This window comes from Panthera onca, chromosome B4 (genome assembly GCF_046562875.1).
Source record: "Panthera onca isolate mPanOnc1 chromosome B4, mPanOnc1 haplotype 2, whole genome shotgun sequence".
Lineage (NCBI taxonomy): Eukaryota > Metazoa > Chordata > Mammalia > Carnivora > Felidae > Panthera > Panthera onca.
This window is the reverse complement of record NC_138345.1, coordinates 41840727-41855160: the sequence shown is the minus strand read 5'-3', so window position 1 is coordinate 41855160 and position 14434 is coordinate 41840727. Positions and strand designations below refer to the sequence as shown.

Genomic DNA, 14434 nt, shown 5'->3' with positions numbered 1-14434 from the left:
TTATGCCATTACTATGCTGTTTTTTCATTACTACAACTTTGTAATAGTTTGAAATCAAGAAGCAGGATGCCTACCGCTTCGTTCTTCCTCAAGATCGCTTTGGCTATTTAGGGATCTTCTGTGGTTTCATATGAATTTTAAGATTGTTTGTTCTATTTCTGTGAAAACAGTCAATGTAATTTTAGAAGAAATTGTATTGAATCAGTAGGATACAGGATACTTTTCTATTTATTCTTTTGTTTCTTAAATTTCTCTCACCAATGTCTCATCATTTTCAGTGTACTTTCACTTCCTTGGTCAAATTTATTCCAAAGTATTTTGCTTTTTTAAAATTTATTTATTTATTTCTATTTTATTTAAAAAAAATTTTTTTTAATGTTTATTTTTATTTTTGAGAGAGACAGAGACAGAATGCAAGTGGGTTAGGGGCAGAGAGAGAGGGAGACACAGAATCTGAAGCAGGCTCCAGGCTGTCAGCACAGGGCCCGACGTGGGGCTCGAACTCACGAGCTGTGAGATCATGACCTTAGCTGAAGTCGGACACTCAACCGACTGAGCCACCCAGGCGCCCCTAAATTTTTTTAATGTTTATTCATTTTTGAGAGACAGAGAGAGACAAAGCGCGAGTGGAGGAGGAGCAAAGAGAGAGGGAGACCCAGAATCCGAAGCAGGCTCCACCTCAGAGCCTAACGTGAGGTTCAAACTCACAAACCATGAGATCATGACCTGAGCTGAAGTCGGATGCTTAAATGACTGAGCCACCCAGGTGCCCCAGTATTTAGTTTTTGATGCTCTTGTAAATGGGATTGTTTTCTTCATTTCTTTTTCACATAGTTTCTTGTTAGGATGTAGAAACACAACTGATTTTGTGTATGATGACTTTACCTCCTACAACTTTACTGGATTTATTTACACATTCTAACAGTTTTTGTACCATCTTTAGGATTTTATGTAGGTAAGATCATGTCACCTGCGAACAGAGACAATTTTACTTGTTTCTGTCTGATTTGGATGTTTTCTTTCTTTTTCTTGTCTAATTGCTCTGGCCGGGACTTCCAGAGCTATGTTAAATAGGAGTGTTGAGACGGGCATACTTTTCTTCCTGACATTAGGAAAAAGCTCTCATTTTTCCACCACTGAGTGAGATGATACCTGGTGGCTTTTCATATACAGCCTTCATTATGTTGATGACCATTCCTCCTCTACCCAATTTGTTGAGGATTTTTATCAGGAAAGAAGGTTGAATTTTGTCAAATGCTTTTTGTGCGTCTGCTTTGATGATCATATGACTTTTATCTTTTGTTCTATTAATGTGTTGTATCACATTTGTTGACTTACACATGTTGAACCACGTTTGCAATCCAGAGATAGCTACAGCTCGATCACTGTGTATGATTCTTTTAATGTGCTGTTGAAAAACTGCTTGCCAGTATTTGGGTTTTTTTTTTTTTTTTAAGTTTATTTATTTTGAGAGAGAGAGAGTGCAAGTTTATTTATTTATTTTTGAGAGAGGAAGAGTGAGAGGATCCCAAGCAGTCTCAGGCACTGTCAGCACAGAGCCTGATGTGGGGCTTGAACCCACAAACCGTGAGATCATGAACTTGAGTTGAAATTAAGAGTCAGATGTTTAATGGACTGAGCCACCCAGGCATTCCGATCCAGTATTTTGTTGAAAAAAATTGCATCTACATTCATCAAGGATGTTGGCCTATAGTTTTCTCTTCTTGTAGTGTCCTTATCTGGCTTTGGTATCAGAGTAATACTGGCCTCATCAAATAAGTATGTGTTCCCTCTTCAGTTTTTCAGAAGATTTTGAGAAAGATTGACATTGAGTCTTTAAATGTGGTAGAAGTCACCCGTGAAACTGCCAGGCCTTGAGTGTTTCTTTGTTGGGAGGTTTTTGATGACTGAGCCAGTTTCTTTATTCACTATTGGTCTGTTCATACTTTCTTTTGTTCATGATTCAATATTGGTAAGTTGTATGTTTCTGGGCATTTATCCATTTCTTCTATGTTCAATTTGTTAGCATGTGATCATTCATAACAGTCTCATGATCCTTTGTATTTCTGTGCTATTTGTAATGTCTTTTCTTTCATTCCTTTTTTGTTTTTAAGTCTTCTCTCTCTTTTTTAGTTAGCCTAGCTAAAATTTTGTCAACCTTGTTCATATTTTCAAAAAATTAAAGCTTAGTTTCACTGAACTTTTCTATTGTTTTTCCGGTTCCTATATCATGTATATCTGTTCTGATCTTTGTTATTAATTTCCATCTGCTAACCTGGGGCTTAGTTTGTTCTTTTTCTAGTTCCTTAAGTGTAAAGTTAGGTTATTTATTTGAGATATTTTTTCCTAAAGCAATCATTTATCAGTATAAATTTCCCCCTTAGCACTGGTTTTGCTGCCTCCCATAAATTTTGGTCTGTTGTTTTCCACTTACATTTGTTTCCAGATTTTTTTAAATCTTCTCATTTGCTCTCTTCTTTGACCCATTGGCTGTTCTGGAATATGTTGTTTAATCTCTACATATTGGGGGATTTTTCTGTCTTCTTCCTATTATTAACTCCTCCTTTTATAAAATTTTAATTGAAAAAGATGCTTGGTGTGATTTCACTCATCTTAAATGTACTAAGACTTGTTTGTGACATAACATATGATCTATTCTGGAAAATGTTCTATGTACTATTGAGAAGAGTGTGTATATGCTGCTGTTGGATGGAATGTTCTGAATAGATTTTTAGGTCCATTTTGTCTAAAATACAGTTCAAGTCCATTATATCCTTATCAATTTTCCATCTGGATAATCTATCTGTTGTTAAAAATGAGAGGTTGTAGTTCCCTACTATTATTGTTTTGTTATCTGTGTCTCCCTTCGTATCTGTATGTGCTTAAATATTTAGGTGCCCTGATGTTAGGTGCATATATGTTTATAATTGCTATATCCTCTTAATGAATTGACCCCTTATTATTTATAATGACCTGTTTCTTATTACAGTTTTTGCTAATAATATATTTTGTCTGATATAAGCATAGCTATCCTGCTCTCTTTTGGTTTCCATTTGCATGGAATAGCTTTTTCCATTCCTTCACTTTCAGCCTGTGTATAATCTTAAAGCTGGAGTAACTTATAGGCAGTATATAGTTGGGTCTTGTTTTTTGTTTGTTTGTTTGTTTGTTTGTTTGCTTGTTTGTTTTACCCATCCAGACTCTGCTTGGCTGAGTCTGCTATTGAAGCTTTATATTGAATTCTTCATGTAGTCATTGTGTAGAATTTTTGTTTGTTTTTAATGGGTTTTTTTAAGTTTATTTATTTTGAGAGAGAGAGAGACCCACTCACATGGGAGAAGGGGGGCAGGGACAGAGAGAGGGAAAGAGAGAATCCCAAGCAGGTTCTGCACTGGCAGCACAGAGCCCGATGTGGGGCTCGATCTCACAAACGGTGAGATCATGACCTGAGCCGAAATCAAGAGTTGGACGCTTAGCCGACTGAGCCACCAGGCAACCTTACTATTAATGGTTTCTGTTTCTTTGTTGAACTTTTTTTGTTCATAAATCGCTTTTCTAATTTTATTTGTTTATTTGTGTTTTTTTGGCCTTTCTTGTGGTGCATGACTTTCTTTAAGAGGATTTCTCTGAATTTTTTGTAAGACAGTTTATAGATCTCCATATGATTAGTTTCAGTCATTGGAGCTTTATTTATACCCTATAACCCCGGAGTTCCTCTTCTGAGAATTCCTAAAAAAATAGCTTTCATCAACTTTGGGTCATACTTGCTGATATGAATATCTTTACGTAAGTGTTTTGGTAGGTAGAGGAACTCATTTTTTTGATTCCCCATTATCTCTCACATCATCTCTATTTATAATAGTCAAACACTAAAAATAATTTAATTTTCAAAACACAGTAGAATAAATAAATTGTGATGTAGTCTTGCATTAGGATATTAGATAGCAATTTAAAAGAAATACTGAGACACGTAGCACCAGACTTGACTCTCACAGGTACACTATTTTGTAAAAGAAGGCAGGCAAAAAAGAATTCTCACTCTTCAGGGACACCTGGGTGGCTCAGTCCATTGAGCATCTGACTCCTGATTTTGGCTTAGGTCATATCTCTCAGTTCCTGAGATCAAACCCCACATCAGGCTCTGTGCTGACAGTGTGGAGCCTGCTTGGGATTCTCTCTCTATCTCTCCCCCTCTCTCTCTCAAAATAAATGAATAAACATAAAAAAAATTCTTACTGTTAAAACAGGTCAAAATGATGATAAGAGGTCAATATAGTAATAGGCAGGAGAGGCAGGCATGACAGAACCTTTTGTGGCATGGAAAATATTCTTTATTTAGCATGTACATATGGCTATATAGATATGCAATGATTCTCGAATTGTATACTTAATATTTGTGACATTTTCTCTATGTAAGTTTATCACTCTATAAAAAAGTACAATTAATATTACACTAAGCTTTTTAAAGGAGCTGGGACTTTTTCCATTTTCTGCTTCTTCTACTTTTTGGTATAAAATAGTAATTGTTACTTGAGAGTTTGATGGAACTTACCAATAAAACTATCTAGGCCTTCAGCGTTAAATTCAATTTCGTTGCTTCTTCTTGTGTTAATAGCCACTTTAAATATATTTCATAAAAATTGTGGCTTATATAGTGTATTTCTTTCTCGCTTAGGAATGATAGTTGGCTCCAGATACAATTCCAAATTCAGTGTTCTTGCTTCTTTTAAGATATTACTTTGTCTTATAAGTAATGTTGCCACTGAGAAGTTTAGAGTCAATCTGATTCTTGTTCCTTAACAGGTGATGTGCTCTTTCTTCCGGAAATTTTACTCTGGTACTTTAAAAAAAAAAAAAAAAAAAAAAAAAAAAAAAAAAAAAAACTTCTCTATAGTTTGTCTGGGTGTGAAAGTTTTTTCTCATCTTCCTTTAGTGGCAATCCAGAAGTGCTTCCAAAATGAAGCACTCACAAATCCTTTTTATTCTGTGAAATTTCCATCTATTGATAGAATTCTTCAGCTCTTTCCTCCCTTCTAGTTTTCTGTTTCTTACTTGTAGGACCCTTGTTAAGTATATGCTGAGGCTTTTCTTCTGCCCCCTGTATCCCTTACCGTTTTATACTTTCCATGTTTTTGTTCTTTTTTCACGCCTTCTTGGAAAATTACTGAAACTGATTGGGGCGCCTGGGTGGCTCAGTCAGTTGAGTGTTCGACTATGGCTCAGGGCATGATCTCACGATGATTCATGAATTTGAGCCCTATGGTGGGCTTTGTGCTGATAGCGTGGGACCTGCTTCGGAATCTCTGTCTCCCTCTCTCTCTGCCCCTCTTCTGCGAGCACTCTCTCTCTCCAAAATAGAATAAACATTAAAAAATGAAAATTACTGAAACTGATATTTCAGCTCAGCAATTTGTTCTCTGCCTATATTTATCCTTCTATTTATTTCTTAATTGTTTTCCTTAACTTCTTAGCTAGCACTTTTGTACTTGCCTGATATTAGTCATGGACAGACACGGTGAGCAGCTTGGATCACTGCCACAGATTTCTGTGTCTGTAAAATTAAAATAAGTGATAAAATGAATTGGGGGAGATACAATATCAGAACTTGCCCACTTTCTACACTTTCGTCCCTCCCCTCCTGCAGCTCTCCTCCTGGACTGCAGGCATTGACCACCTTCTGCCCCGTCCACTGCTCTCAGGTCACCATTTCAACCTAAGTTGGTCTCGTTCTAATGTGATTAATTCTTTAGATGCTTATTTCCGTTTTACCTCAATCACTTCTCCAGAGGTGATTTTGGGAACTGGTAGCCCCTGTTGATTTTACCATGTTGGCAGTAACCGGATTCATGGTATATAAAACAGATTTCCCACGGAAGGAGAAACACTTTGAGAAGATAATACAAATATGTGTCGTTTTGGAGCCCAGCAACACCCAATAGTATTCATTAATAAATCAAAATTCCAATTTCCAAAGTTAATCACCCCTTTATCTCTATGACTGATCAATGGTGAGGCTCCTAGCATAGGGAATTCTGTAGATACTCTAGATCTTTCATAGCAATCTAACATAAAGAAAGTACACCACAATTTTCTGCCAAATAGAGATCAGTGAAGCCTCTTACATCACTGTTAATCAGATATTACTAGGGGATGTGCAGGATGGTTTTCTGTTCATCGTCAGGTCCATTTGCCATTATAACCACAGTGGTATGAAACAGGAAAGAAAACCTTGCTATATCAAAAGAAATAACAGCAGTAGCTTTTGCATTCAGGAAAAGAGGGTGGGTTATGGGTAACAGTAGTAAAAGTTAACTCTCCATGTGTATTACAGGAGGTTAATCAGTGCCCAAATATTATGATTGGAGTCATATTCCTCACATAAGTCTGCTATGTGGGTAAGATTCCTGTGCATACTTATAAACTAGACTAATCCATTTAGATGCTAAAGCTCTATCATATTCCAGTGTGAAAATCTAGGCAGCTCCTGCTAGACCAAAGCACAAGGCTGACCTGAGCCCCAAAGAAGCAGAACATGCAAATTCTGTGGAGTGGGGGCAGCTTATGCACAAAGGTAATTATAAGAATCCAGGAACCAAAAGCTGTCCAGGCAGCAGCTGATAGAAGGATAAACCTTTTCTTGGATTTCTTGCCCAAGAATCAAGCACAGGATCTACAGTGGATGATATTCTTCTACTTTGTCTTTGTTGGAAGAAGGATTTTTTTATTGATCTACTCTCCCGCCACCTCTCGATACCTGAGGCAGAGGCAGGAGGGCCAATTTCGAGAGGACTTATGAGAGCATTTCAAACCCCATCCGAGAAAGAAATTAGGAAAGGAAAGAAATTAGAGACAGGGGTAGGTGTGTGCTAAGTAATGGTGACAGGGTGAATAGGGAAAGAGGAACAAAGAGAAACCCCCTCAGGCAGGGGGGGATGGGAGAAAACAGCAGCGGGACATTAAGTTTAGGTCAAATTTGGGGTGACTGGCTGGCTCAGTCGGAAGAGCACGCAACTCTCGATCTCAGGTTCGCGAGCTCAAACCCCACACTGGGCGTGGAGATTACTTGAATAAACATTAAAAAAAAAAACTTTGTAAGATTAGGTGAAATTTGGTAATTATGTGTATCTTTTGCCAGGCTATCTTCCCTTCTTCCCACCCCCCCTTAACACTAAATTTCAGTGAATGCTGATTGCAAGAGTTTTGATAATGTTTGAGAGGAGGGAGAAGGAGCAAGCTGTCCACACATTCGGTGACATGGGGCAGAGGGAAGATAAGAGGCCTCAGGAGAAAAGGAAAAAAAAAAAAAAAAAAAAACAACAAGAGATGGAGAATTCAACAAAAAGACACTGTGAGGAAGTAGTGGTTCGAAGTATCACAGCCCAAACACACTCAAGAACCATTAGAAATTCTAGGGACAGGATGTAGGGCTAATGATTCAAGTCACTTCATTTCTTATTTTCCAAAGGACCTGAGAACTTGGACATGTTATATGTAGATTGTGTATCTGTCCCCAGCACACGTGTGAGCTCTAACGATTTTTCTCAGGATCCCCAGGCGATGAGCCTACTCTATTACCTGCGATCCCGTTGACTTTAACACAGCAGGTCAGACATAAAGGACCTCATTCTTTTTTCCCCTTTGATGGATAGGCACACATTCGGATGCAATTTGCGGATGAAAGCAGGCACTTTTTCCTTGTAAGGGTTTATCATTTGACTTTCCGGTACACGTAGCTTGAAGCTAAGGGGTTACTGCGTATCTTCAAAACAAGTAATTCGGAGATAGTGGTGTAGAGAGTAATTTTACAGAGACAGTGTGAGCTCTTTTTAGCAGCTATTTTCCCAGATGTCGTGCACCTGTTCTCACTTCTCCAGGCTATCGGGAAAGAGCACAAACTACATATCACTGGGTGAATATTGGGAATGCCAGAAGCCAGATTAGGGTCAGGTTTAGGAGTTAGGACATTCCTGTTCCCTCAGCATGTTACAGCCTTGGTGAATGTGGAGTGTCTTCTCAATTCATATCCTAGAAGATGCTCCGCCCATGGGATAATTTGAACCAATTTACATTTTCAAAGATCGCTGTGCTTGAGGATACAAGAAATAATATTTATTTTAATTAAATGCGTAACACACATGTGCTACACCCAAAAACTCAACTATGAGAAGACAATTAGGTTTGGAAGCAAGTTGAGGTATGAGTATCTTCACAGACAAAGTCACAAAGTTAACCTAAAATCATTCTCCTTCCAAGTGACCTGCACTTTCCTATTCTAATTATGCTGCCGTGAAATTTTTAGATTTATTTATGTTTACTAAGAAATTTTGGACATACCCACATCTACCTCAAGTGAATTGAAATTCCAGAGTCTATAGGGTGGAGGGGAGGGGCTGAAATTATGTAAGAAAAGATGATGTAATTAGGATAGAACATTTCTGGAATCTTCAAATGTTCTTACTGTGATGTCATCTTGAGGAAAGAAACCTCAGCTCCGGAGCTGGATTCAACGTCTCTTTCAGTGTGACCACAGATCAATCACCTAGGATTTCACTCAGGAAAAGAAAATGTATACTTGGATTAAAGCAGCTAGGGTATGAATTCCATAAAAAGCGGTTTGTGTTAGAGTCTCTAGATGTTCACAAAGATTTCTTGATAACACAGAACTGGTCTGGAAGGACCCAAGTATTTATTATTGGACATTTTATATAAAGATAGACCACAAGTTAGCACTGTCCTATCCTGATGTAGGCAGTGATATTTTCTGAACGTCTAGCCTGGACCAAAATGTAATAGGAGTTTCAATACAGGCATATTTGGTCTTCAAATGACACCCCATTGACTCCAATCTCAACATTCTCACATACAAGCTCTTCTTCATTCAGGAGTTTCTCCTCTTCCAGACCTTCTTTCTCTGAAGACCGTGAAAACCAACCTGCAATAGCAAATTCAGGGCCCTGTTATAATTACAACTCAGAGACTAATCAGAGCCTTCAAGAGGCATCAGAACCATGGACAAGAAGAAAACAGCACCCTGGGCGACCCAGATTGAGATAATTTCTGCATAATATAAAACCCATCAGGGAAATCATCCATACAAACTGTTGATTTCACACCGTTGTCTAGGAAAGATCTGTAATAGAGACTAAAGACCTCTGAAGAGCTGCTTCGCAGTCAATGCAAACAGCAGAGACATGAAATTGGAGAAGGAATGGTGAGCGTCCTACTTTTCTCAATTAGATTGGGCGACATCAAGGGAATTTGGTAACAGGAAGGTATAACTCTATTACCATATATCCCATGAAGTCACCTAGACACCAGATCCTGACTCCCCCAGTGTCCACAAGGATAATCCCAATCTTTTCTGAAAGTCCTTAAATGGGTATAGCTGCTTCCACTTCCCCTGTTGTTCTCCTCCCAAGGAACCCCACCACCTTCAAGAAGGCTATGGTAGCAGATGATCTGTTGGGCCTTCCAACTCTGAATAGTGTGGATCCAGCTCCATGGACATGTAGCTCATGAGGTTGTGTAGGACTCCATGCTCCAGAAGGCCCTGTGCTTGGTCTCACATCCTGTTGTCACCATCTTCAAAGTCTTAGTATTTTTGAGGGGCACCTGGGTGGCTCAGTCGGTTGAGCACCCAACTTCAGCTCAGGTCATGATCTCAACAATCGTGAGTTTGAGCCCCGCAGCGGGCTCACTGCTGTCAGCGTAGAGCCTGCTTCGGATCCTCTGTCCCCACTCTCTATGCTCCTCTCCTCCATTCACTCCCTCTCAAAAATAAATAAGAACAGGGGCGCTTGGGTGGCTCAGTCGTTTGGGTGTCTGACTTCAGCTCAGGTCATGATCTCACTGTTCGTGAGTTGGAGCCCCGCATCAGGCTCTGTGCTGACAGCTCAGAGCCTAGTGCCTGCTTCGGATTCTGTGTCTCCCCCTCTCTCTGGTCCCCCCTGCTTGTGCTCCATCTCTCTGTCTTTCAAAAATAAAAAAAGATTAAAAACATTTAAATAAACACATCAATAATTGTTGAACAAGGAATCCCACTTCATTTTTCATTGGGCCCTGAAAATTATGAAACCAGTCCTGCCATAGGTCTTAAAGAAATATGGAGTAATGCTTGCCCTTCACCCAAAACCTGACCCCATGGAAACCCATACTTATCAGAGTAATCTTAATATATTATAAACAGCCATAGAATATCAAAAAGTAGTCTAACATTAATGTTTGGCCATTTTAACTATATTTCTCACTTTGTCACATTTTGAATTAACCCCCCCCCCAATCTTTTAATAATCTATGTGATTGCTGTGACTGGAAAAACATGACCACAGCATCAAAAAGTACATGCATGGCCACAACTGCAGGAAAGTCCCTATCACCAGATCCAACCCATTCCCATCCTCCCTAAAGATGCTAAGAAATAACTGAAATGACTTGGGAAGCTAACTCTCTCTCTGATTAAGAGATATTCTTTTACGGGGCGCCTGGGTGGCTCAGTTGGCTAAGCGGCTGACTTTGGCCCAGGTCACAATCTCGCGGTCCATGAGTTCAAGCCCCGCATTGGGCTCTGTGCCAACAGCTCAGAGCCTGGGGCCTGTTTCAGATTCTGTGTCTCCCTCTCTCTGACCCTCCCCCGTTCATGCTTTGTCTCTCTCTGTCTCAAAAATAAATAAACGCTAAAAAAAAAAAAAAGAGAGAGATATTCTTTTACTTGTTGGTAAGGGACTATTTTACTACTTGTCTGTGAGGTACTATTCTCAGGATTACATAATTTGCGGGGCCTAGTGCAAAACAAAATCAGAGCCTCTTGTTCAAAGACCATCAAAAAGCTCAAGATGGCAACAGGAGGGCAACAAGCCAAGTGTGAGGTCCTTCTTAGTGTAGGACGTGGGCAGTTGCACAGGTCACATTCCCATGAAGGTGGCCCTGAGCACGTCTATCTCATCCGTCCCACATAAAGAAGTCTTGGCAAGAATTTCAGGGACGGGAAATCCTTCATTTATGTAATTGTATTCCAGATCACCTGTCTCTTGTCCTCTAAGAGCAGGCTAGGGCCTCTGGTGGAGCACATAAGTAGAGCGGACCTACCCCCAGGAATCAGGATAGGATCATTCTGGATCTAACAGTGACCTCTTGCGTGACCTTGAGAAAGTCACGTCCTATCTACTTTCAGTTATTTTATCTATGTAGTAGTGGTTGATTATACAATTCCTCTGATCCCTTTAAGTACCAATAATCCCCGAGGCTATAATTGAAGGCATTCTGGATAATTGGTGGATATATCAGCTTATGGGGCGCCTGGGTGGCTCAGTCGGTTGAGCGTCTGACTTCGGCTCAAGTCATGATCTCGCGGTCCATGAGTTCGAGCCCCGCGTCGGGCTCTGTGCTGACAGCTCGGAGCCTGGAGCCTACTTCGGATTCTGTGTCTCCCTCTCTCTCTGACCCTCCCCCGTTCATGCTCCGTCTCTATCTGTCTCAAAAATAAATAAACGTTAAAAAAAAATTATAAAAAAAAAATCGGCAGCATTCGCCCCCTAAAATACCAAAAGGTTCGCCAAATCCCAATATATTTCAGTAAAATGATCTCTCAGTTGCCTCCCACCCTGGAGTTTTACTTTGTCAAACCAGATATCTTGGTTTGGGAAATACCTATATGTTAACATATAGCTGAAACCATCAGAGCAGCTATGCACATGGAGAACTGTCTCTTTCTTACTCTCTAAAGTCATGAGGCAGTTACTGAGGTGTCAGGAGAAAAACAGTTTAAACCAGCCTGAGAAATAGTCATTCAGTTCCTGAGAGAATGGTCCCCAGGAAACCAGACTTCCCCTCTCAGAGGACTGAGGTTGCCATCTCCCAAAACTCCATTCCCCCTTCAGTCCGTCTTCCACACAGGCCTTCCTACCCCCACCCCAGTCCCCAAAGCAGACTGGCCTGCCTTGCCTATAACGTTCCCAAATCTAACTCTGTCTTCATGCTCTTTGGCGCACGGTAGCAGCTTGGCCACAGAATTATCTGCCAGGCGAGAAACCTTCCCAGAACAGACGTGAGAGGATAAATCTGCATATATGAAAAGTAAATAAAGATTCATAACAGAACCTCGGGCTTGAAATGGTTTCTTTCCAGAGAGAAGACTCCGCGTTCACTGGGGAGCAGAGAGAGCTGCTGAGAGCCTCAGAGTGTGGAGAAAGGTATGGTTCTAAGGAGGGTTGCAGGAGTTGTATGTGTAGATGCTGCACCACGGATGCTGTGAATCACCCTAGATACCGGTTTATGGCCAGAACGTGCTAAGGAGGGCAGGGACATCCACCCAATTCCAGCTATTTCTCCTCCCTAGGTTCATGGTCATTATCAACGATTTCACATGCAGCCCGGTGTGGATACTATTCACAAGTGGGCAAGATTGATACAAAGTTTCCGAGTCAGAAACTCACATGCTAAAACACCTTCATATAGAGCCACATTTGAAGTCTCTGGGGCTGCTCTCAGCTCATCAGAGCCCCTTCCTTGTTCATGCTTTATGGACATACCCCAGAAGAGTCCTAACCTGTGTCCCTATTCCTGGTGCTGAACTCACTGCTGTCATGGGATACCATATTTCTTTGGTCCTCCTAGTCCAAGGTCATTGAGGTTTAAAGTCCAGAGCAGTCCACATATCACATTTTCCAGAAAATGCAATAAGGACCAAAGGCAGCTTCAGTATCCACATCACAATGGCCCCTTCTCATCCACAGCCCACAAGCTCTCCTTTTCCTCATCCCCTTTTTAGAGCCTACCTTCGCATTTTATTTTCTTTCTGCATGGCCGAATCACCAGGAAAATGAGAAAAAGGAAGATGCAGGGTCCAAAGATGAAACTGAGGATACCTGTCACAAAGAAGATCCCAGGGCCAGGATTTGAGCCTAAATTGGACTCTGAAAAAAACATATCCTCGGGATGGGAAGGGACATGGGGGAAATCCTGCCCCTACTGTCACCTGGTGGGTTTTCAGGATGGTGAAGTCACAGCACAGGCACAATGGGAGATTGTGAGATCCTGGCAGGTACTGGCCCAGCCTTTGGCTTTCAGAGAGCCCAACCCTATCCAATACTACCTTGAGAAGTTGTAGGAGAGAATGCTAAGGAATATCAGGAAGCTTCACAAATTGCCACACGCATAGGTTCAGAAGCACTATATCCAACCCCCCTTTCCAGGAATGGAGCCCACCCACATCAGGGCAGGGAGAGAGAAGGCTTGGAGTGCTCTTGTTTAGGATGAGAATATTCCCAGAGCAAACAAGACCCACGTGCATGGCAACTGGTTTGTTTTCCCAAGTTTTCTGTTCTAAGTCAACCCAAGGAAGGGAAAACTTTCCCAGGAAGGGACTCCTGATCCTTTCCTGAAAGGTCCAGTCTTCCTCAGGGCACATCCAATCTTGTCTAAAATGTATGCACCAGAGATCATCTTAGAATAGCTCTCCTGCCCTGTGGGACAAAAAGAGGGGAACACTGTCTTCGTGTGAATATGAGGCAGATTTTCCCTATTGTCTGGACAGGAAAGAAAGAGCTTAAGGTTGTCCAATTATTACCAGGAAGCCCACCCTCACTCCTTCACCCTGTATCTGGGATGTCCTAGGTGCCCCTCTTCCAAAAGTACCTGGAGAAATCCATTAATTTAGGCGTGTAACCTTACCTGGTATAAGAACTCTTACAGTTCCGTTGAAGCACTTTTTGAAAGAACATTTTTACATTCCTACTATGTTTCCTAAGTCTGCCATAACAAATTGCCACACACTGGGTAACAACAGAAATTTATTCTCTCCCAGTTCTGGAGACTTGAAGTTCAAAATCAAGGTGTCAGTAGGGCTACGCTCTCTCTGGAGGCATTAGGGAAGGATTCTTCCTTGCCTAGTTTCTGGTGCTTGTTGGCAATTTTGGGCATTCTTCTGTTTGTAAATGCATCACTCCAATCTCAGCCTCCTCCGTCACATGGCAGTCTCTGTGCGTCTGGTCTTCACACAGTGTTCTTCCCTGTGTTTGTGTCTAAATGTCCCTTTTCTTATAAGGGTACCAGTCATTGGATTAGGGCCAACCCTAAGATGCTATTTCTAAATAAAGTCGCATTCTGAAGTTCTGAATGGACATGGATTTTGGAGAGATATATTCAAACCAGTAGGTAACTAATCCCCAAAACTGTCAAGACTAATTCTCTCCTTTATGAAGTTTCAATCCACAACCCATTCTTCTTCACTCAACAGACAACCTCAGTTGATACCGCAAGGAGATGGAATGGCCCTTCATATTTTTTCCAAATAGAAACAGAGACCCATGCACTGAAGTCACTGGATAGATGAGGACTGTCCCCAAGGAGGGGACAGCCACCAACACTTACAGCAGCTCAAAAATGAACGCCTTGGTCAGAAAGGGGGTTATACCAGAACCTCCACCGCAGCCACCTT

At 40.9% G+C, this 14434-nt stretch overlaps 1 long non-coding RNA gene and 1 pseudogene across 1 annotated transcript; one reads left to right on the top strand and one right to left on the bottom strand.

Annotated features, from left to right (window-relative positions):
- LOC144616997 (scavenger receptor cysteine-rich type 1 protein M160-like) overlaps window positions 1-14434 on the top strand; it is a 62676-nt pseudogene that overhangs the window by 38031 nt on the left and 10211 nt on the right.
- LOC132694784 (uncharacterized) lies at window positions 8665-12997 on the bottom strand. Its single transcript, XR_009617475.2, has 2 exons — window positions 12774-12997; window positions 8665-8932 (listed from the first exon to the last, which is right to left on the bottom strand). It is a non-coding gene; the product is annotated as an uncharacterized LOC132694784 (long non-coding RNA).